Source organism: Dreissena polymorpha, chromosome 8 (assembly GCF_020536995.1).
Source record: "Dreissena polymorpha isolate Duluth1 chromosome 8, UMN_Dpol_1.0, whole genome shotgun sequence".
NCBI lineage: Eukaryota > Metazoa > Mollusca > Bivalvia > Myida > Dreissenidae > Dreissena > Dreissena polymorpha.
In genome coordinates this window covers 62,022,022-62,037,636 of record NC_068362.1, presented here as the reverse complement: position 1 = coordinate 62,037,636, position 15,615 = coordinate 62,022,022, and the positions used below count along the sequence as shown (strand labels likewise).

General features: G+C 35.7%; 2 long non-coding RNA genes across 2 annotated transcripts; one reads left to right on the top strand and one right to left on the bottom strand.

Annotated features, from left to right (window-relative positions):
• The first annotated feature begins 4,344 nt into the window (after window positions 1-4,344).
• LOC127841435 (uncharacterized) lies at window positions 4,345-10,045 on the top strand. The gene is made up of 4 exons (XR_008030978.1): window positions 4,345-4,482; window positions 5,059-5,168; window positions 7,825-7,905; window positions 9,468-10,045. It is a non-coding gene; the product is annotated as an uncharacterized LOC127841435 (long non-coding RNA).
• Window positions 10,046-11,621: 1,576 nt separating this feature from the next.
• On the bottom strand, window positions 11,622-14,479 carry LOC127841437 (uncharacterized). Its single transcript, XR_008030980.1, has 2 exons — window positions 14,016-14,479; window positions 11,622-12,307 (listed from the first exon to the last, which is right to left on the bottom strand). It is a non-coding gene; the product is annotated as an uncharacterized LOC127841437 (long non-coding RNA).
• Between the last annotated feature and the right edge of the window lie 1,136 nt (window positions 14,480-15,615).

The following is a 15,615-nucleotide window of genomic DNA, read 5'->3' as shown; positions in this document are numbered from 1 at the left end:
TGGTAAAACATAAGCAAAATCACAATTTTCGAAAACATAATTTATGCTGTTTGTTATTACGTGGTGCTGTGTAAACATGGACGCAAAATATATGACTATGTATATATGTTTCTTATAGTTTTGAAAAGCATGTGGCGAAACATAACTGTCTGTGAAGCGCATCAAGTATTAACTGTTTAAAGTTGATAAATTGGCCGTGCTCTGTGAAAAGAGGGTTTAATGCATATCCTTAAAAGGTCATCCCAGATTAGCCTTTACAGTCCGCACAGGCTAATCTGGAATGACACCCTCCGCCTTAAGTATTGTTACCGTTAATATGTTCAATTATAAATGCGATCATAAATGTCAGATTGCTTGTGTCAGTTTTTAGTTTCAATGAAATGTTTAGGTATACTTAGTTAGTATGATATGCAGATGTGTTCATTATGATAGCATTACGAATATTTTGTAAGTTTGATATGTACATGTGTTCATGTTTCACGTACAGAAATGACCTGATTATATTATTATTTATTTTGTTTTTCTGAAAAGGGGTTTTCTGTGCATTAGAAAAAGTACACATAAACAAAAATCTTATAAAGAGGGTGATGTGATGGCATTTTCTATCATGATAAATACAACCTGACGAACATGGTGTTTTAACTTTATCAGCCAATCCGTGAAAGTTTCGCTCACTTCTGAATCGGTCATCGCCGTGTGAATAAAACGTTTGTGTAAGCTACCACTGCAACAGCAGTCCAATGATTGAATAAAGAACAAGGTCTTGATATTTTAGGATAACGTTGGATAAAGAAAACCTCGAAAGCGTTTGTCTTTCAATTACAATTGAATAGATTATGGTGATATTCATTATAAGTGTTACTGTTTCTAGATTTCTAAACTACGTGTATAACACTGACTTTCTGTCGTCAGTTTTGCAGGTGGTCAACTAAATGTCGAACTGAAGTATAGTATTCGCTTGCTGAAGTAAGAACGATTACAACGACATAAGAACGAACACAATATGTCCATAAACATTGTAATTAGTGTGTCAGCGTGATCGATTGATTAGCATACTCTTAAAATGATCATATAACAATTCTCGTCTAATTTTCGCTCTCCAAAACGGATATAATGTTTTTCCAACAGCAATGCATTATCTGTGGATATATGTTCGGTAAAATGAGGGGAAGCAAAGAAAGTAATTACAATTCAATCATCCAGCATGCCCATTCATTTAACAGGAACTCCCTCTGCCGTTTACATATCGATTCAAGCTTCGCTCCGCTTTCTCAGTCCTCTCTAAACTGGTAATAATCATGGAATTGGTATTTTTTCAGAAAGTTGTCCGTCGCACATGTCTTCGAAAGTATTACATTGCAAGAGAATATGTGATATATTTATTATATTTGTTATATGGATTGTAATATTTAATAAACAAGCATGATAATTGTTGCGTAATTCAAACAATTCATTAAACACGTATATTGTATCCTGTGAGGTTTTCTGGTCCATGCTCTTATATATTCACAAGTGTTTTTGAACATTACCCCGCCAAAACCCAATGGTGCGAAGCCAAAAGCACCTGTGAATGGTTCCCATATTGCTAGGTCACCAAAACGTTGCAGTCAAGGTCAACGTCGGAACTAGTCGTCTTCGTCGCAGAGAAACCTCAGTTCACAGTCAACAGCATCCCAGTCACCAATAAGCCAAAATGACATTGGTTAGCGGTCGCAGGAGAAGGTGCACAAAAGATTTGCACTTTTGAATGTACAACGTCTAGTATCTTAAACTGTAATTAGTTGAACTGTTCAGAAATTGTATCAATTTTAAATGAAAATGATATTCTTATGTTTACTGAGTCTTGGTCGAACGAATTACAAGATTTAAGTGTAGACGCTTTTGACCATTTTGTTTTACATAGAACCAGTCATGCTAATTCTAAACGTGATTCAGGAGGCATAGTTATTTATAACAGAAGTACTTTTGTTAACGATTACATTTTATTTTTTGAGAGTGAAGATGATATTATATGGCTACGGCTTGATGGTAAACCATTTAACTTAGCAGATTATATTTTTGTTGGTCTTTGCAATGTGATGCCGGAGGGCAGTAGTCGTTATAATGCTGAAGAACGGAACGTATTTGACCGCTTGCTTGACCACGGTCGTTAATCACGCGCGCCACCTCTTCTTGAGATGCATTAAGAAATGAGCCAACGCTACTTCCGAGGTGGCGCTCAGGATGTTTTAAAATTTAACGGATAATTTTACAGGGCGATTAGGTTGAATATGTTTTTTTCAACATATTTCGCATTATTTTAAAAAATCGGCCAATGTAGTGCGATTCAGCGATTATAATACATCCAACGATGTACAGAAACATACAATCACAGCCCGTTTGGAAACGTAAAGACCTTTATAAGTTGTGTCGTGGTTGAATTCGTAACAGCAAATCGATGTATTTTGCCTGTTTGAGGAGCAAATTCCCAGTCAATTAAATCGCTCATTACATAAAACGATTGCTTTGAACCTGTACAAGTTAATGCGTGCACAAAAAACATCGGCTTTTAACCGATCTAATAGATAAATTTGCATTTTTCAAATAGGGGTGGAGCAAATGTCAGGGAGGTGGCGCTCAGAATAGGAGGTGGCGCCAATGCACATTTATAGCTGTTTTAAAGCGAAATATATTATGTAGTGGTTTCTATTATGTTTACAGGACTTACATTATATTTTGTAAGTTGACTTCTTCAGCACATTTGAGTCGAATGCGTTTTTAATTGGAATAAGTAGTTTTCTAATAATGCCTCGATGGATTTAAACGTTCGTCTTTGTAAGATAAGAACATTTAACATGTATTATACAAAAAAGTTAACGAAAAAGACCGAGCCATTTTCATATTTTTGGAGTTGATAGTGGGAAAAACAACATGTATGAGCCTAATTAAGATTCGTTGACCTTGGCCTTTTAGCATTTGTATTAAGGGACACAAATCATCGTTTCAAGAAGAAGTATTATCTTATATTTATTTCGTGAATTATCATAATGCATACAAATATATTGCTGTCGATGAACTATTTTGATAATGTTGAACATTAAGTTATTATTGGTTTTATTGAGTATTACAAATTTTTGGTAAATATCGTACAATATATTTTATTCATGTTGGTGACAACTTAATTGAGTTGATCAATTCAATATTAACAAAAAATACATCCTATTTATTATAGAATGTGTTTATGTTCTGTAAAGATTTGGGCCTTCGTATGTACGTTGAAAAATCAAGTAAATAATAATCTTATCTATAACAAGGGACAAAATTGTCACAAAACCAGGTTTTTATTGTGAAAAAAAAATCTGATAAAGGGAGACAACTGAAACTGAACTTTTGAAATGAACAAACAAAATTAACCCCCTTTGTAAGTTTGTTTTAAAATAAATCTATTTTTAGTCGTGGCGACCTTGACATTGGAGATATTGACGTGATTCTTTCGTGCGACACACCGTACCATGATGGTGAACAAATGTGCCAAATGATTTTAAAATCTCATAATGAATGACATAGTTATAGCCCAGACAAGCTCATTTATGGCTATTTTTTACCTTTGAACTCAAAGTGTGACCTTGACCTTGGAGATATTGACGTAATTTTTTCGCGCGACACACCGTCTAATGATGGTTAACAAATGTGCCAAATGATTTTAAAATCTCACAATGAACGACAAAGTTATGGCCCGGACAAGCTTGTTCCGCCAGCCCGCCAGCCCGCCAGCCAGCCCGCCAGCCAGCCAGCCAGCCAGCCCGCCCGCATTCGCCAATCTAATAACCAGTTTTTTCCTTCGGAAAACCTGGTTAAAAATGTACGTCATATGATAATTATGGAAAGCCAAAGGGGACCCCCGCTAAAATACATATACTTATATAGTAAATATCGGGATTGACATTTTTCGCGGAACTTTCACTTTCCGCGAAAAACCAATGCCAGCATGGCCATAAAACACTACATACAAATCGAAATCTAAAAAGCGCGGAACTTTCATATATTTTCCGTCGGAGCAATTATTTTTCAACCCTGTAGAAAAAGCGGGCTCAATTAATCGCGCGGAACGTTATTTATCTACTCTGTACAAATAGTAGTGTTTAAAATCGCGCGGAGATTGTAGAATGCTATTTTAAGAAGTCTATTAAAGAGAGAAAATCCAGTAAATACCAGATCCAAAAAGCGCGGAACACAAATATCGTCCGCGAAAATTAAGCATTGAATTACTGTACAAATCTCGGGTTGTTAGGTGTTAGAATCCCTAGTTACCCGAAAAATTTGATTGGATCCGATACTTTGTAACAAATGCAACACAATCAGTGCAGTAAGTATAACGTTTCAAGATGGCGGAGCGAATTGCATGGTTATTGTTTCTACTCGATGGATTCGCAGATAATTCGGAAATAGATCAGATTGGGATCAATAACTGTATTGCATACGATCATTTACATGTATAACCAGGTTTGTATTTGTACTTTTTTAATATTGTGTAAAACTATCCGATAATATGCATAATGTTGACAATTGTTATTTAAATGAGCCGCGTTCTGAGAAAACTGGGCTTAATGCATGTGCGTAAAGTGTCATCGCAGATTAGCCTGTGCAGTCCGCACATGCTAATCAGGGATTACACTTTCCGCTTTTATGGTATTTTTAATTTCAAGGAAGTCCCTCCTTACCGAAAATGAAGTTTATGCGGAAAGTGTCGTCCCTGATTAGCCTGTGCGGACTGCACAGGCTTACGCTAATCTGGGATGACACTTTACGCACATGCACTAAGCCCAGTTTTCTCCGAATGCGACTGAAATAATAACTTAATGTAATGTAATGTACTTGTGTCTTGTATTCGTTATGTTGAACGTCAATATATTAATACATTTATTTTTGTTTTCAACCTTTTAATTAAAATAAGGTATTGTTTTTAATCCGTTTTTAGTTTCATATAGCTGACCTAGATTTAAACATTTCGTCATAAATTAATAAATAAAATTATTAATAAATTTATGTTTTAATATAATTTATATATAAATTTTGTAGGTGTGTGTTGCCAGTAATGGTTGAAGATATGCCAAACAAATTGTGCCTCTCTACAGACAGATTTCAGGTCTCAATTTCGACTTCAAAGGTCAACATATCACTGATATCAGGTTTGTCAGCTATTGGTTTGTATTATTCTTATCCACATTGCAGCAAGAATAACTGGATAACTTAACTTTTCAATAGCTATTACATGTAGATCTAATTTAAATTAATCATGTTTCTAAATCATCCACTAAATGCGGCTAATTCTCCACTTGTTGGAAGTTTTTTGTGATAAAAACTTGGAGTAGATTTATTTTACTCCCAAACTTCCTTTAAGAAAGCCCAACAGCTGTAGAGTGATGGAAAATCTACTTCTTTAAAGTATTTATAAGTAATAGACCCTTTTCACAATAAGCCAATATAGCAGGTAGTCAAATGATTGCAGAATTCCAGAATGAGGCTGAACGTGTAGAGATTTCTAATAGTGCATCGCAATATCGCTCTGCTTTTGATCATTCAGCTAGATCTACTTAATGATATTGCCAACACAAGTTGACTTCGTCAGAAATAGCCATTAATTACTTAATATATACTTTCCATTTTAAGTGCCAATATATGAAATACATTTTCTTGATTAAAGTACTTGTTTGTATTCTTGTTTGTATTCTTTTTTTTTGCACAAACTCTGACACTCCAAGTATGGCTTTCAATTCTTAGTGTGTGTAAATTGACAGTCTTAAACTTATTGGATTATCTGACACTCTTTGTTTTCGCATTATTTGGGCGATTAATCAATTATTTTATTTATTGATAGATCTTGCGTTTAAATTCCCCTGTATTCAGCACAAACCCATAACCTCTTTATGATCAGATACTGTGCAGACAAATACTAAATAACAACGTGATGTCATAAACCACATTTTGTAGATATCTGGTCATTTAACACAATTAATGACACCTCCATGTGACCATGGCGTCTCATGGTTGTAGCATTGCGTAGCCGTTTCTTGGAATAATTTAACGCCAAATACTCAATTGTTGCTTTTACTGAACATAAAAGATATTGTCAACATTGAAAGTCATCTGTCCAAAAAGATTGTCAGAAACTAAATACTGTATACATATTAGCCAGTTTTATCATAATTATAAAGTGCTTTATACCTATATATTTTTAATATTTCAAAAATTTAATGCTAAACATTTGTGTCATTTTCTTCTATTTGATAGGACTTTGTCTGATGCTTGATTCAACTCTTACACGTTCTATAATTCATGAAATTGTACACATCCTACCTTTGAAAATTGTAGTCTTACAATACTTAGTATTGTATACTGCTAATTTATGACTTCGATTTGTGCAAAAATCGATGTTTAGTCTTCAGACCACATTTACTCTGATGCTTATGGGTAACTGGAAATTGTATGCCCCTGGAAGGGTGGCATATAGCAGTTGAACTGTCCGTCAGTCAGTCAGGATGTCAGTCTGTCCGTCTGTCTGGAAAAAAAATAACGTTGGCCATTACTTTTGCAACATTGAAGATAGCAACTTGATATTTGGCATGCATGTGTATCTCATGAAGCTGCACATTTTGAGTGGTGGAAGTTCAAGGTCAAGGTCGTCCTTCAAGGTCAAAGGTTAAAAAAATATATGTATAATTAAAAGCGGCGCAGTAGTGGGCATTGTGTTTCTGATGAACACATCTATTGTTATATATAAAGATTAAATATAATTCATTAATATACACTAATAGTACATAACTTATGTCCTTGAATCATTATTTAGGTGTTATAATTTTTATATTTGAATTACTTATCAATTTTTTTACTTAACACAGCATGACATGTGATGGTTGTCTGTATTCATATGTTTGACTTAATTGTAACTAGTGTCAAGTGCGCATTATAATCTTGATATTCAACGCAATTTGCATAGCAAAAGAAAATGCAGTTCCACGTTCAGCCTTGTTCTGCAATTCAACGCGTCAGGTGATATGATTGATATCTAAAAATAGTATCGGTGTTCATATTGTGAAACTGGTCTATTATTCGATACTGATTAATTTGATGAATCAAGTTAATTTTTGTTAAATATCTGTTAAATATTTATGCCCCCCTCCGAAGAAGAGCAGGTTTATTGTTTTGCACATGTCGGTCCGAATGTCCATATGTCTGTCCACCAGATGGTTTCCGGATGATAACCCAAGAACGATTTTGCCTAGGATCATGAAACTTCATAGGTACATTGATCATGACTCGAAGATGACCCCTATTGATTTTCAGGTCACTAGGTCAAGGTCACAGTGACCCTAAATAGTAAAATGGTTTCCCGATGATAACTCAAGAACGCTTATGCCTAGGATCATGAAACTTCATAGGTACATTGATCCTGACTCGCAGATGACCCCTATTGATTTTGAGGTCACTAAGTCGAAGGTCAAGGTCACGGTGACCCAAAATAGTAAAATGGTTTCCGGATGATAACTCAAGAACTTATGCCTAGGATCATGAAACTTCATAGGTACATAGATAATGACTCGCAGATGACCCCTATTGACTTTCAGGTCACTAGGTCAAAGGTCAAGGTCACAGTGCCAAAAAACGTATTCACACAATGGCTGCCACAACAATTGACAATCCATATGGGGGGCATGCATGTTTTACAAACAGCCCTTGTTTGAAATTTATTTTATGACATTAAAGTAATGTATAGGGAATTTAGTTACCTACACATTCTTTGAAAAGAAATTTGAATTGTAAATGTATACTTCATTTATTTTGTAGGAATTCTGTACAACTGTGGAACCATGTATGGTACGTGACCGCACAATGTTGGTTGGCAAAAGGATATTGGAATAAGCAAAGGTAAATTGTATGTGAAGGAGTCTTGACAATTGAAAATATAGTTAGTTTATTTGTAAGGCTCGCAGAAAGTGACCCTAGCCTTCATATATAAATAAAAAGCTGAAAGAGTATTTATGAAAAATCGTGTAATCAAGTTTGCAATATGTTACATTTTATTTATAAGCTCATCTTTTTTTTTTGAAAAAAAAAGAGATATTGTCATCATCTTGGCGTCGGCGTCTGCGTCGGTGTCGGCGTCCAGTTAAGTTTTGTGTTTAGGTCCACTTTTCTCATAAAGTATCAAGTATAAAACTTATTTACTTACTACCATGAGGGGACTGGGCAGGCAAAGTTAGATAACTCTGGCGTGCATTTTGACAGAATTATGTGCCCTTCTTATACTTAGAAAATTTAAAATTTGGTTAAGTTTTGTGTATAGGTCCACTTTATTCCTACAGTATCAAAGCTATTGCTTTCATACTTGCAACACTTACTATCATAAAGGGACTGTGCAGACAAAGTTATGTAACTCTGACTGGCATTTTTAAAGTATTATGTGCCCTTTTTATTCTTAGAAAATTGAAAATTTTGTTAAGTTTTGTGTTTTGGTCCACTTTACTCCTAAAGTATCATAGATACATGTATTGCTTTCATACTGGGAACACTCGCAAATTATCATAAGGGGACAGTACAGGACAAGTTGAATAACTCTGGTTGTCATTTTGACAGAATTATGGTCCTTTTCTTACTTAGTAACTTTGAATATATGGTTAAATTTTGTGTTTTGATCTACTTTACTTCTCAAGTATCAAGGCTATTGCTTTCAAACTTCAAATACTGTCATGCTATCATAAGTTACTGTAGCTGGCAAGTTGAATTTTACCTTGACCTTTGAATGACCATGACTCAAGGTGAAATTATTAAATTTTGCTAAAATTTCCATAACTTCTTTACAAGCGTTACAAAGCAACTCTTATCTGACATACCACAATAGACTCCACCCAAACCATCCCCCACGCCCCCCCCCCCAAAAAAAAGAAAAAAGTACTTTTTTTTTCATTTTTAAAGATCATCTAATAAATGACCACACCCTCACACTATACCCCCTGCCCATTTTTTTTAAACATGGCTAAAAAACACAAATATTTATTTTTATCATTTTTTCATTTTTGGAAGATAGTGTAATAAATGACCACACCACCACACTATACACCCTTCTCCACCCCACCTCTCCCTCCTTTGTGATTGAAGTATTGAGATAGGTCCCTTCAACTTTGAAAAAAATAGATGAGAGGTCTGAACCTGCAGGGCGTGCTCTTGTTAACAATCAAATGAGACATAACTTAGAAGCTTCACTTCATTTACTTTCAGGCTGGCGTAGTGGATATGGTGTTCACCTAGTGATGGGAACATTTTGGGTTCAACCCTGTTTATTAGCGGTCTCTTTATCTTCATATATACAAAGTACTGATTACTCCCAGAAAACGGACTCTAGAATGTCTTAATAAGCATAAAGCTTTCAATGCAATCAAGCATAATTAATATGGCTAAACTCTAGCATGAATTTTACTTTTGTATTTCAGGGACTCAACATTACACAGTCATTTCAACATGTAGTCTTGTCAGCAATGATGGAGCAGTACTTCAGATTTCCAGAATCTCGTCATGAGCTGAAGATCATTGCCTATGAATTTCATGAATGATGTAGAATGATTGGACTGTTGATGGAACCCACAGTGCATGTCCTGCTTCAACATCTGAGCATAGGTCCTTGTTTATCAGCAGTTTAGTTCTTCAAGCAGTCTGTGACAGTAACTTGAAATGTTTGGACATATGACCTGGATGGCCAAGTTCTGTGCATGAAGCCCATTTAAATAGGAACGGCCCAGTGGCGCATTAAATGGACATTTTTCGAATGTTCTCGAGGATTCAGCTTACCGCCTGACAAGAAATCTTGCTTTTTGTTCAGTATTGAGGCCATGGACATTTGTATCATTTGCAAAAGATACTGCGATATTTGTGCCTTTGTTCATGCTTTATAGTTGATTAACAATTGGAAGCCATAACCTGTTTTATAGGATGGTGTTAGTGAGACAATGAATTTTGTAAAGATTTAAAGACTGGAAAAGATAATTAAAAGTCAAAAGAGTTGTGCTATTGTTAAGCATGCTTTATTGATTTGTAATGTTAGAAAGATAGCATTATTAACATAATAAAATGTCCATATTTTGAATATTCTACTGTTTTCAGCAACATTTAATTTAATATAGTACAAAATGCTGCATCATGTTATATCATGATCTGTTTTGTGAACAATGACCTTTCAATGTACCGGTATATTTAATAATTTGTCAATGGGTGTTACACGCATAAGCCCTACCATTAGCCCAAAAAGGAATTGCTTAGGAGTTTTGCCACCTTCTAGAGAAAAATACTTCTCAGAAACAATTGCATTTTGGAATGTCTATGGCTAGTAAAATTTGGATTCCTTTTGGATACCCAAGGTTACCAATTTATGTTTAATAAATTTGCAATAAAAAGCTTTGACAGAACATAATGTCACAGAGTCGAACACGTGTATGGAATAAAGTGGAAGTTGATTAAATGAGTAATACACATTATATGCTTCTTTGATTAAAAGTTTGTGTTTTCACTAAAACTGCAAACATAGTAAGCTTTAAAGTATTGCAACTAAATAAAAGATTTAGATTTAAATTGTATTATTTGAATGCACTGTCTAATACATATGAGCCTCGCTCTGTGAAAAAGGGGTTTAATGCATGTGCACTCCAGATTAGCCTGGGCAGACCGCACAGGCTAATCAGGGAGGATACTAAACGCACATGCATTAAACCCCTATTTCACAGAGCAAGGCTCATATATGTTCAATAAACCAAAGATAATCAAAAACAAAATGAGACATTTAACCCTGTACCACTCAAAAACGCACTAAGACACATTCGAGAATAAATTTAATTTAAGACCTTTCTTACTACATTAAAGTTTTAAAGGCTTTGTTTCCAACCCATGGATACTGATGAGCAGCAAACAGCATAAAACCTGAACAGATTGTGAGTTACTTGCAGGCTGTTCTGGTTTTATGATGTTTGCATGTAGAAAATTTAAAATTTCCTCAGAGCAGGAAAAGGTTAATAATAACACAACAGCAATTATACTTAAGTTATTTTAAGACTTCATACTAATGCAAGTAACTTGCAACTGTCTAACCAAAATCGGAGATGGTGGAGGGCAAAATTAATGGCTGTGCACCTTGAATTATCTATTCATACTCAAACAATATAATGTTGATCTACAGTATCTTGTACAGCATGCATCTAATACTACAGCCAAATTTGCTTACAAATAATACTACAAGAAACACAAGTCATTAAAGACTTAACTTTATTGCATCAACCATTTAGCAGGAATAAAATATAAAGAGAAAAATTATGGCAATTTTTTCATCTGAACATGCAAGTCTTCATATACAATCCCATTGCATATAAAAACGACAGTTTACTATTTTTCGGTTCTATATGTCAGCATAAAGACAAGATGGTATTCACTGTGCAATAAAACACAAGCAATCATATTAAAATTGCTTTTAATTATATGAACTGTACCTTCACTAACATTCAAGAATTTTAATATAAATACATGATGAAAGATGAGCTTTTTCTTGTCTCAAAATAACTTGATACTTTGCAATGACCAAACAATACAACTCAACATACAAATTATCCAACAAAATATATTTTAATGACACAATATTTTTATTCAACAATAGGAATAGCTTAAGGTTGTAACATATTACACTAAAGTCACAGTGTCAATCTAAGCAAAGAGTAGAATCATAAAGAGATGTCCACAACGGATGATGTGCAAGCTGGCTCTGACTCAGATTTCCACATCAGTTGATGTGCAAGCTGGTTATTACAAGGATGTGAACAACCGATGACGTGCAAGCTCTAAGACAGATATCCACAACAGAGATTGTCCTTGCTGGCTCTGACTAATGTCCACAAGTATATAACATGCAATCTATCTCTGACTGATGTCCTAAACATATGACGTGCAAGCTGGCTCTAACACAGATGTCCACAACAGATTACGTGCAAGCTAGCACTTACACGGATGTCCACAACAGAGGATGTGTAAGCTGGCTCTAACACTGATGTCCAAAAGAGATGACGTGCAAGCTGGCTCTTACACGGATGTTCACAACAGATGACATGCAAGCTAGCACTAACACTGATGTCCACAATAGAGGACGTGCAAGCTGGCTCTAACACGGATGTCCACAACAAATGACATGCAAGCTGGCTCTTACTCGGTTGTCCACAACAGAGGTCAGATGGGCAAGCTGGCTCTGCCTCAGATATGTACACAGAAGATGATGTTCAAGTTGGGAACACTGCTACAGCTATAAAATACAAAAACCATGTTTCATACTATCATATTATTTTACTACATGTATTTCTTCCACAATACAGAACATTATACTCATTATTAGCATTCTGCTATTGCTATCTGAAGGTTTACCAGATGCTATGTGTGAAGATAGTTCATACCAGAAATTAGCCGAAAAACACTTTTTAGACATAATGTGCATTCTGCTTTAAGATATATAGCTCAGAATTCACTGGTTAAATCAAATTTTTTGGACTAAATTGGCGTGGCATGCAGACAAAATGTCGAGTTTTGAAACTGTGTCGTATCTGGTGTGAATCTTGAGTTATTTAATTTGGTCAGTATATCAGATGTGTACACCTGTTATATGTTAACTGTAAGAGTTTAGAATGTCTTGACAGTCATTGTGTTTGTAATACATTGTGTTATCTTTCAGATTTGTGTGACAGTTAAATATAATAATCAATAATCTTGTTCTGCATGCCGGTCAAATTGTTCCGTGGTAAACACCTACCCATTGTGGTCAACTCGTACCTGTTTTTTAGTCAACTTGTACCTACCCAAACTAAACCCGTACCCGATATACAGAAATAGGTGTAGGATGGTTAGCTTATAAGTCAAACTCATAGAGACAATTTTTATTTTCCTCTTGATGTTTCCACTTAAATTATCTAAGCATTGCTCACGCAAGTTGTCTGTTGCAGATATGTATAAGCAGCGAAAGTGTTGATGAAAATTGACACTTGTGGTTGATGTCTTTCAAGAATTTTACAATTGTGACAAAATAAGACAAATGAAACAAGTTGAATAGTTTGAATGAGGTACGAGTTGACAACAAGAGCACCGCATAACGGGTGCCACGCTCTGCTACAGGTGCTTGTCAGATTATTTTTTTTTAGAGGTCACAATGACCTTGACCTAGTGACCCAAAAATGGGTGTGGCGTGTAGAACAAATCAACATGCATCTACATATGAAGTTTCAAAGTTGTAGTTGGAAGCACTTTATTTTAGAGCCAATGTTAAAGTTTTATAGAAGAGGTCACAGTGACCTTGGCCTTTGACCTAATGACCCAAAAATGGGTGTGGCGTGTAGAACTCATCAAGGTGCATCTACATATGAAGTTTCAAAGTTGTAGGTGGAAGCACTTTGATTTTAGAGCCTATGTTAAAGTTTTATATTAGAGGTCACAGTGACTTTGACCTAGTGACCCAAAAATGGGTGTGGCGTGTAGAACTCATCAAGGTGCATCTACATATGAAATTTCAAAGTTGTAGGTGGAGCACTTTGATTTTAGAGCCAATGCTAAGGTTTTAGCACGACGCCTACGGCGGACGACGAGCTGGCTATGACAATACCTCGGGTTTTCTCCGAAAACGCCGAGCTAAAAATGGGTACGAGTTGACCAAGGTACGAGTTGCCTTTGGGATGAATTGCCTGTAAAGCCTTGTTCTTGTTCTTTTTAATTGAAGATGTATACGGTGCTGGACTAGAGCATACGACTGCCATAACAATAACTTGGCTCTCTACTAACTGAGCTTAAGGGAAGATGTTTCTTACACACAAACACTATATTTCATTATTTGACGACATATGATTATGACGTGTTTTTGCGGGTGTTTATGTTTTAACAGAGACGTTTGCATATAGACAAACCGTGAAAACAACACTCGATGTTTTAATTGCATTAAAATTCATAATTCATGTATGTTAAATACTAACCTCATCGCTAATGTCATCAAAATTGATCACTCTTTCGCCCTTAAAAGGTTTTGTGTTAATGTGAAACAACCGTCATCATGATGACTGCATGAATGCTGGATAAGACGCGAGTTTTGATTGGTTCTTTCTAGGTGTCGGAACCAATCAAATTTTATCGCGTAACCACATAGCAACCCGAATTTCGTGCAGTAATTCAATGCTATTGAAAATCGCGCGGAGTAATGAATCTTCCGCGCGATTTTACATTAGCAACCCGCAATTTACATAGCAACCCGAGATTTGAACAGTAATTCAATGCTTAATTTTCGCGGAAGATATTTGTGTTCCGCGCTTTGTGGATTAGGTCCGCGCGATTTTATACACTACTATTTGTACAGAGTAGATAATATTAAGGTTCCGCGCGATTATTTGAGCCCGCATTCTCTACAGGGTTGAAAGATAATTGTTCCGACGGAAAATTATGGAAAGCCAAAGGGGACCCCCGCTAAAATACATATACTTATATAGTAAATATCGGGATTTTCATTTTTCGCGGAACTTTCACTTTCCGCGAAAAACCAAGGCCAGCATAGCCATAAAATACTACATACAAATCGAAATCTAAAAAGCGCGAAACTTTCATATATTTTCCGTCGGAACAATTCTCTTTCAACCCTGGAGAGAATGCGGGCTCAAATAATCGCGCGGAACCTAAATATTATCTACTCTGTACAAAAAGTAGTGTATAAAATCGCGCGGACCTTATCCACAAAGCGCGGAACACAAATATCTTCCGCGAAAATTAAGCATTGAATTACTGTACAAATCTCGGGTTGCTATGTAAATTGCGGGTTGCTAATGAAAAATCGCGCGGAAGATTCATTACTCCGCGCGATTTTCAATAGCATTGAATTACTGCACGAAATTCGGGTTGCTATGTGGTTACGCGATAAAATTTGATTGGTTCCGACACCTAGAAAGAACCTATCAAAACTCGCGTCTTATCCAGCATTCATGCAGTCATCATGATGACTGTTTCACATTAACACAAAAAATTTTAAGGGCGAAAGCGTGATCAATTTTGATGACATTAGCAATGAGGTTAGTATTTAACATACATGAATTTTAATGCAATTAAAACAGCTCAAGAGTATCGAGTGTTGTTTTCACGGTTTGTCTATATGCAAACGTCTCTGATTAAACATAAACACCCGCAAAAACACGTCATAATCATATGTCGGCAAATAATGAAATATATCTAGTGTTTGTGTGTAAGAAACATCTTCCCTTAAGCTCAGTTAGTAGAGAGCCAAGTTATTGTTATGGCAGTCGTATGCTCTAGTCCAGCGCCGTATACATCTTCAATTAAAAAGAAAAAGAACAAGGCTTTACAGGCAATTCATCCCAAAGGCAACTCGTACCTTGGTCAACTCGTACCCATTTTTAGCTCGGCGTTTTCGGAGAAAACCCGAGGTATTGTCATAGCCAGCTCGTCGTCCGCCGTAGGCGTCGTGCTAAAACCTTAGCATTGGCTCTAAAATCAAAGTGCTCCACCTACAACTTTGAAATTTCATATGTAGATGCACCTTGATGAGTTCTACACGCCACACCCATTTTTGGA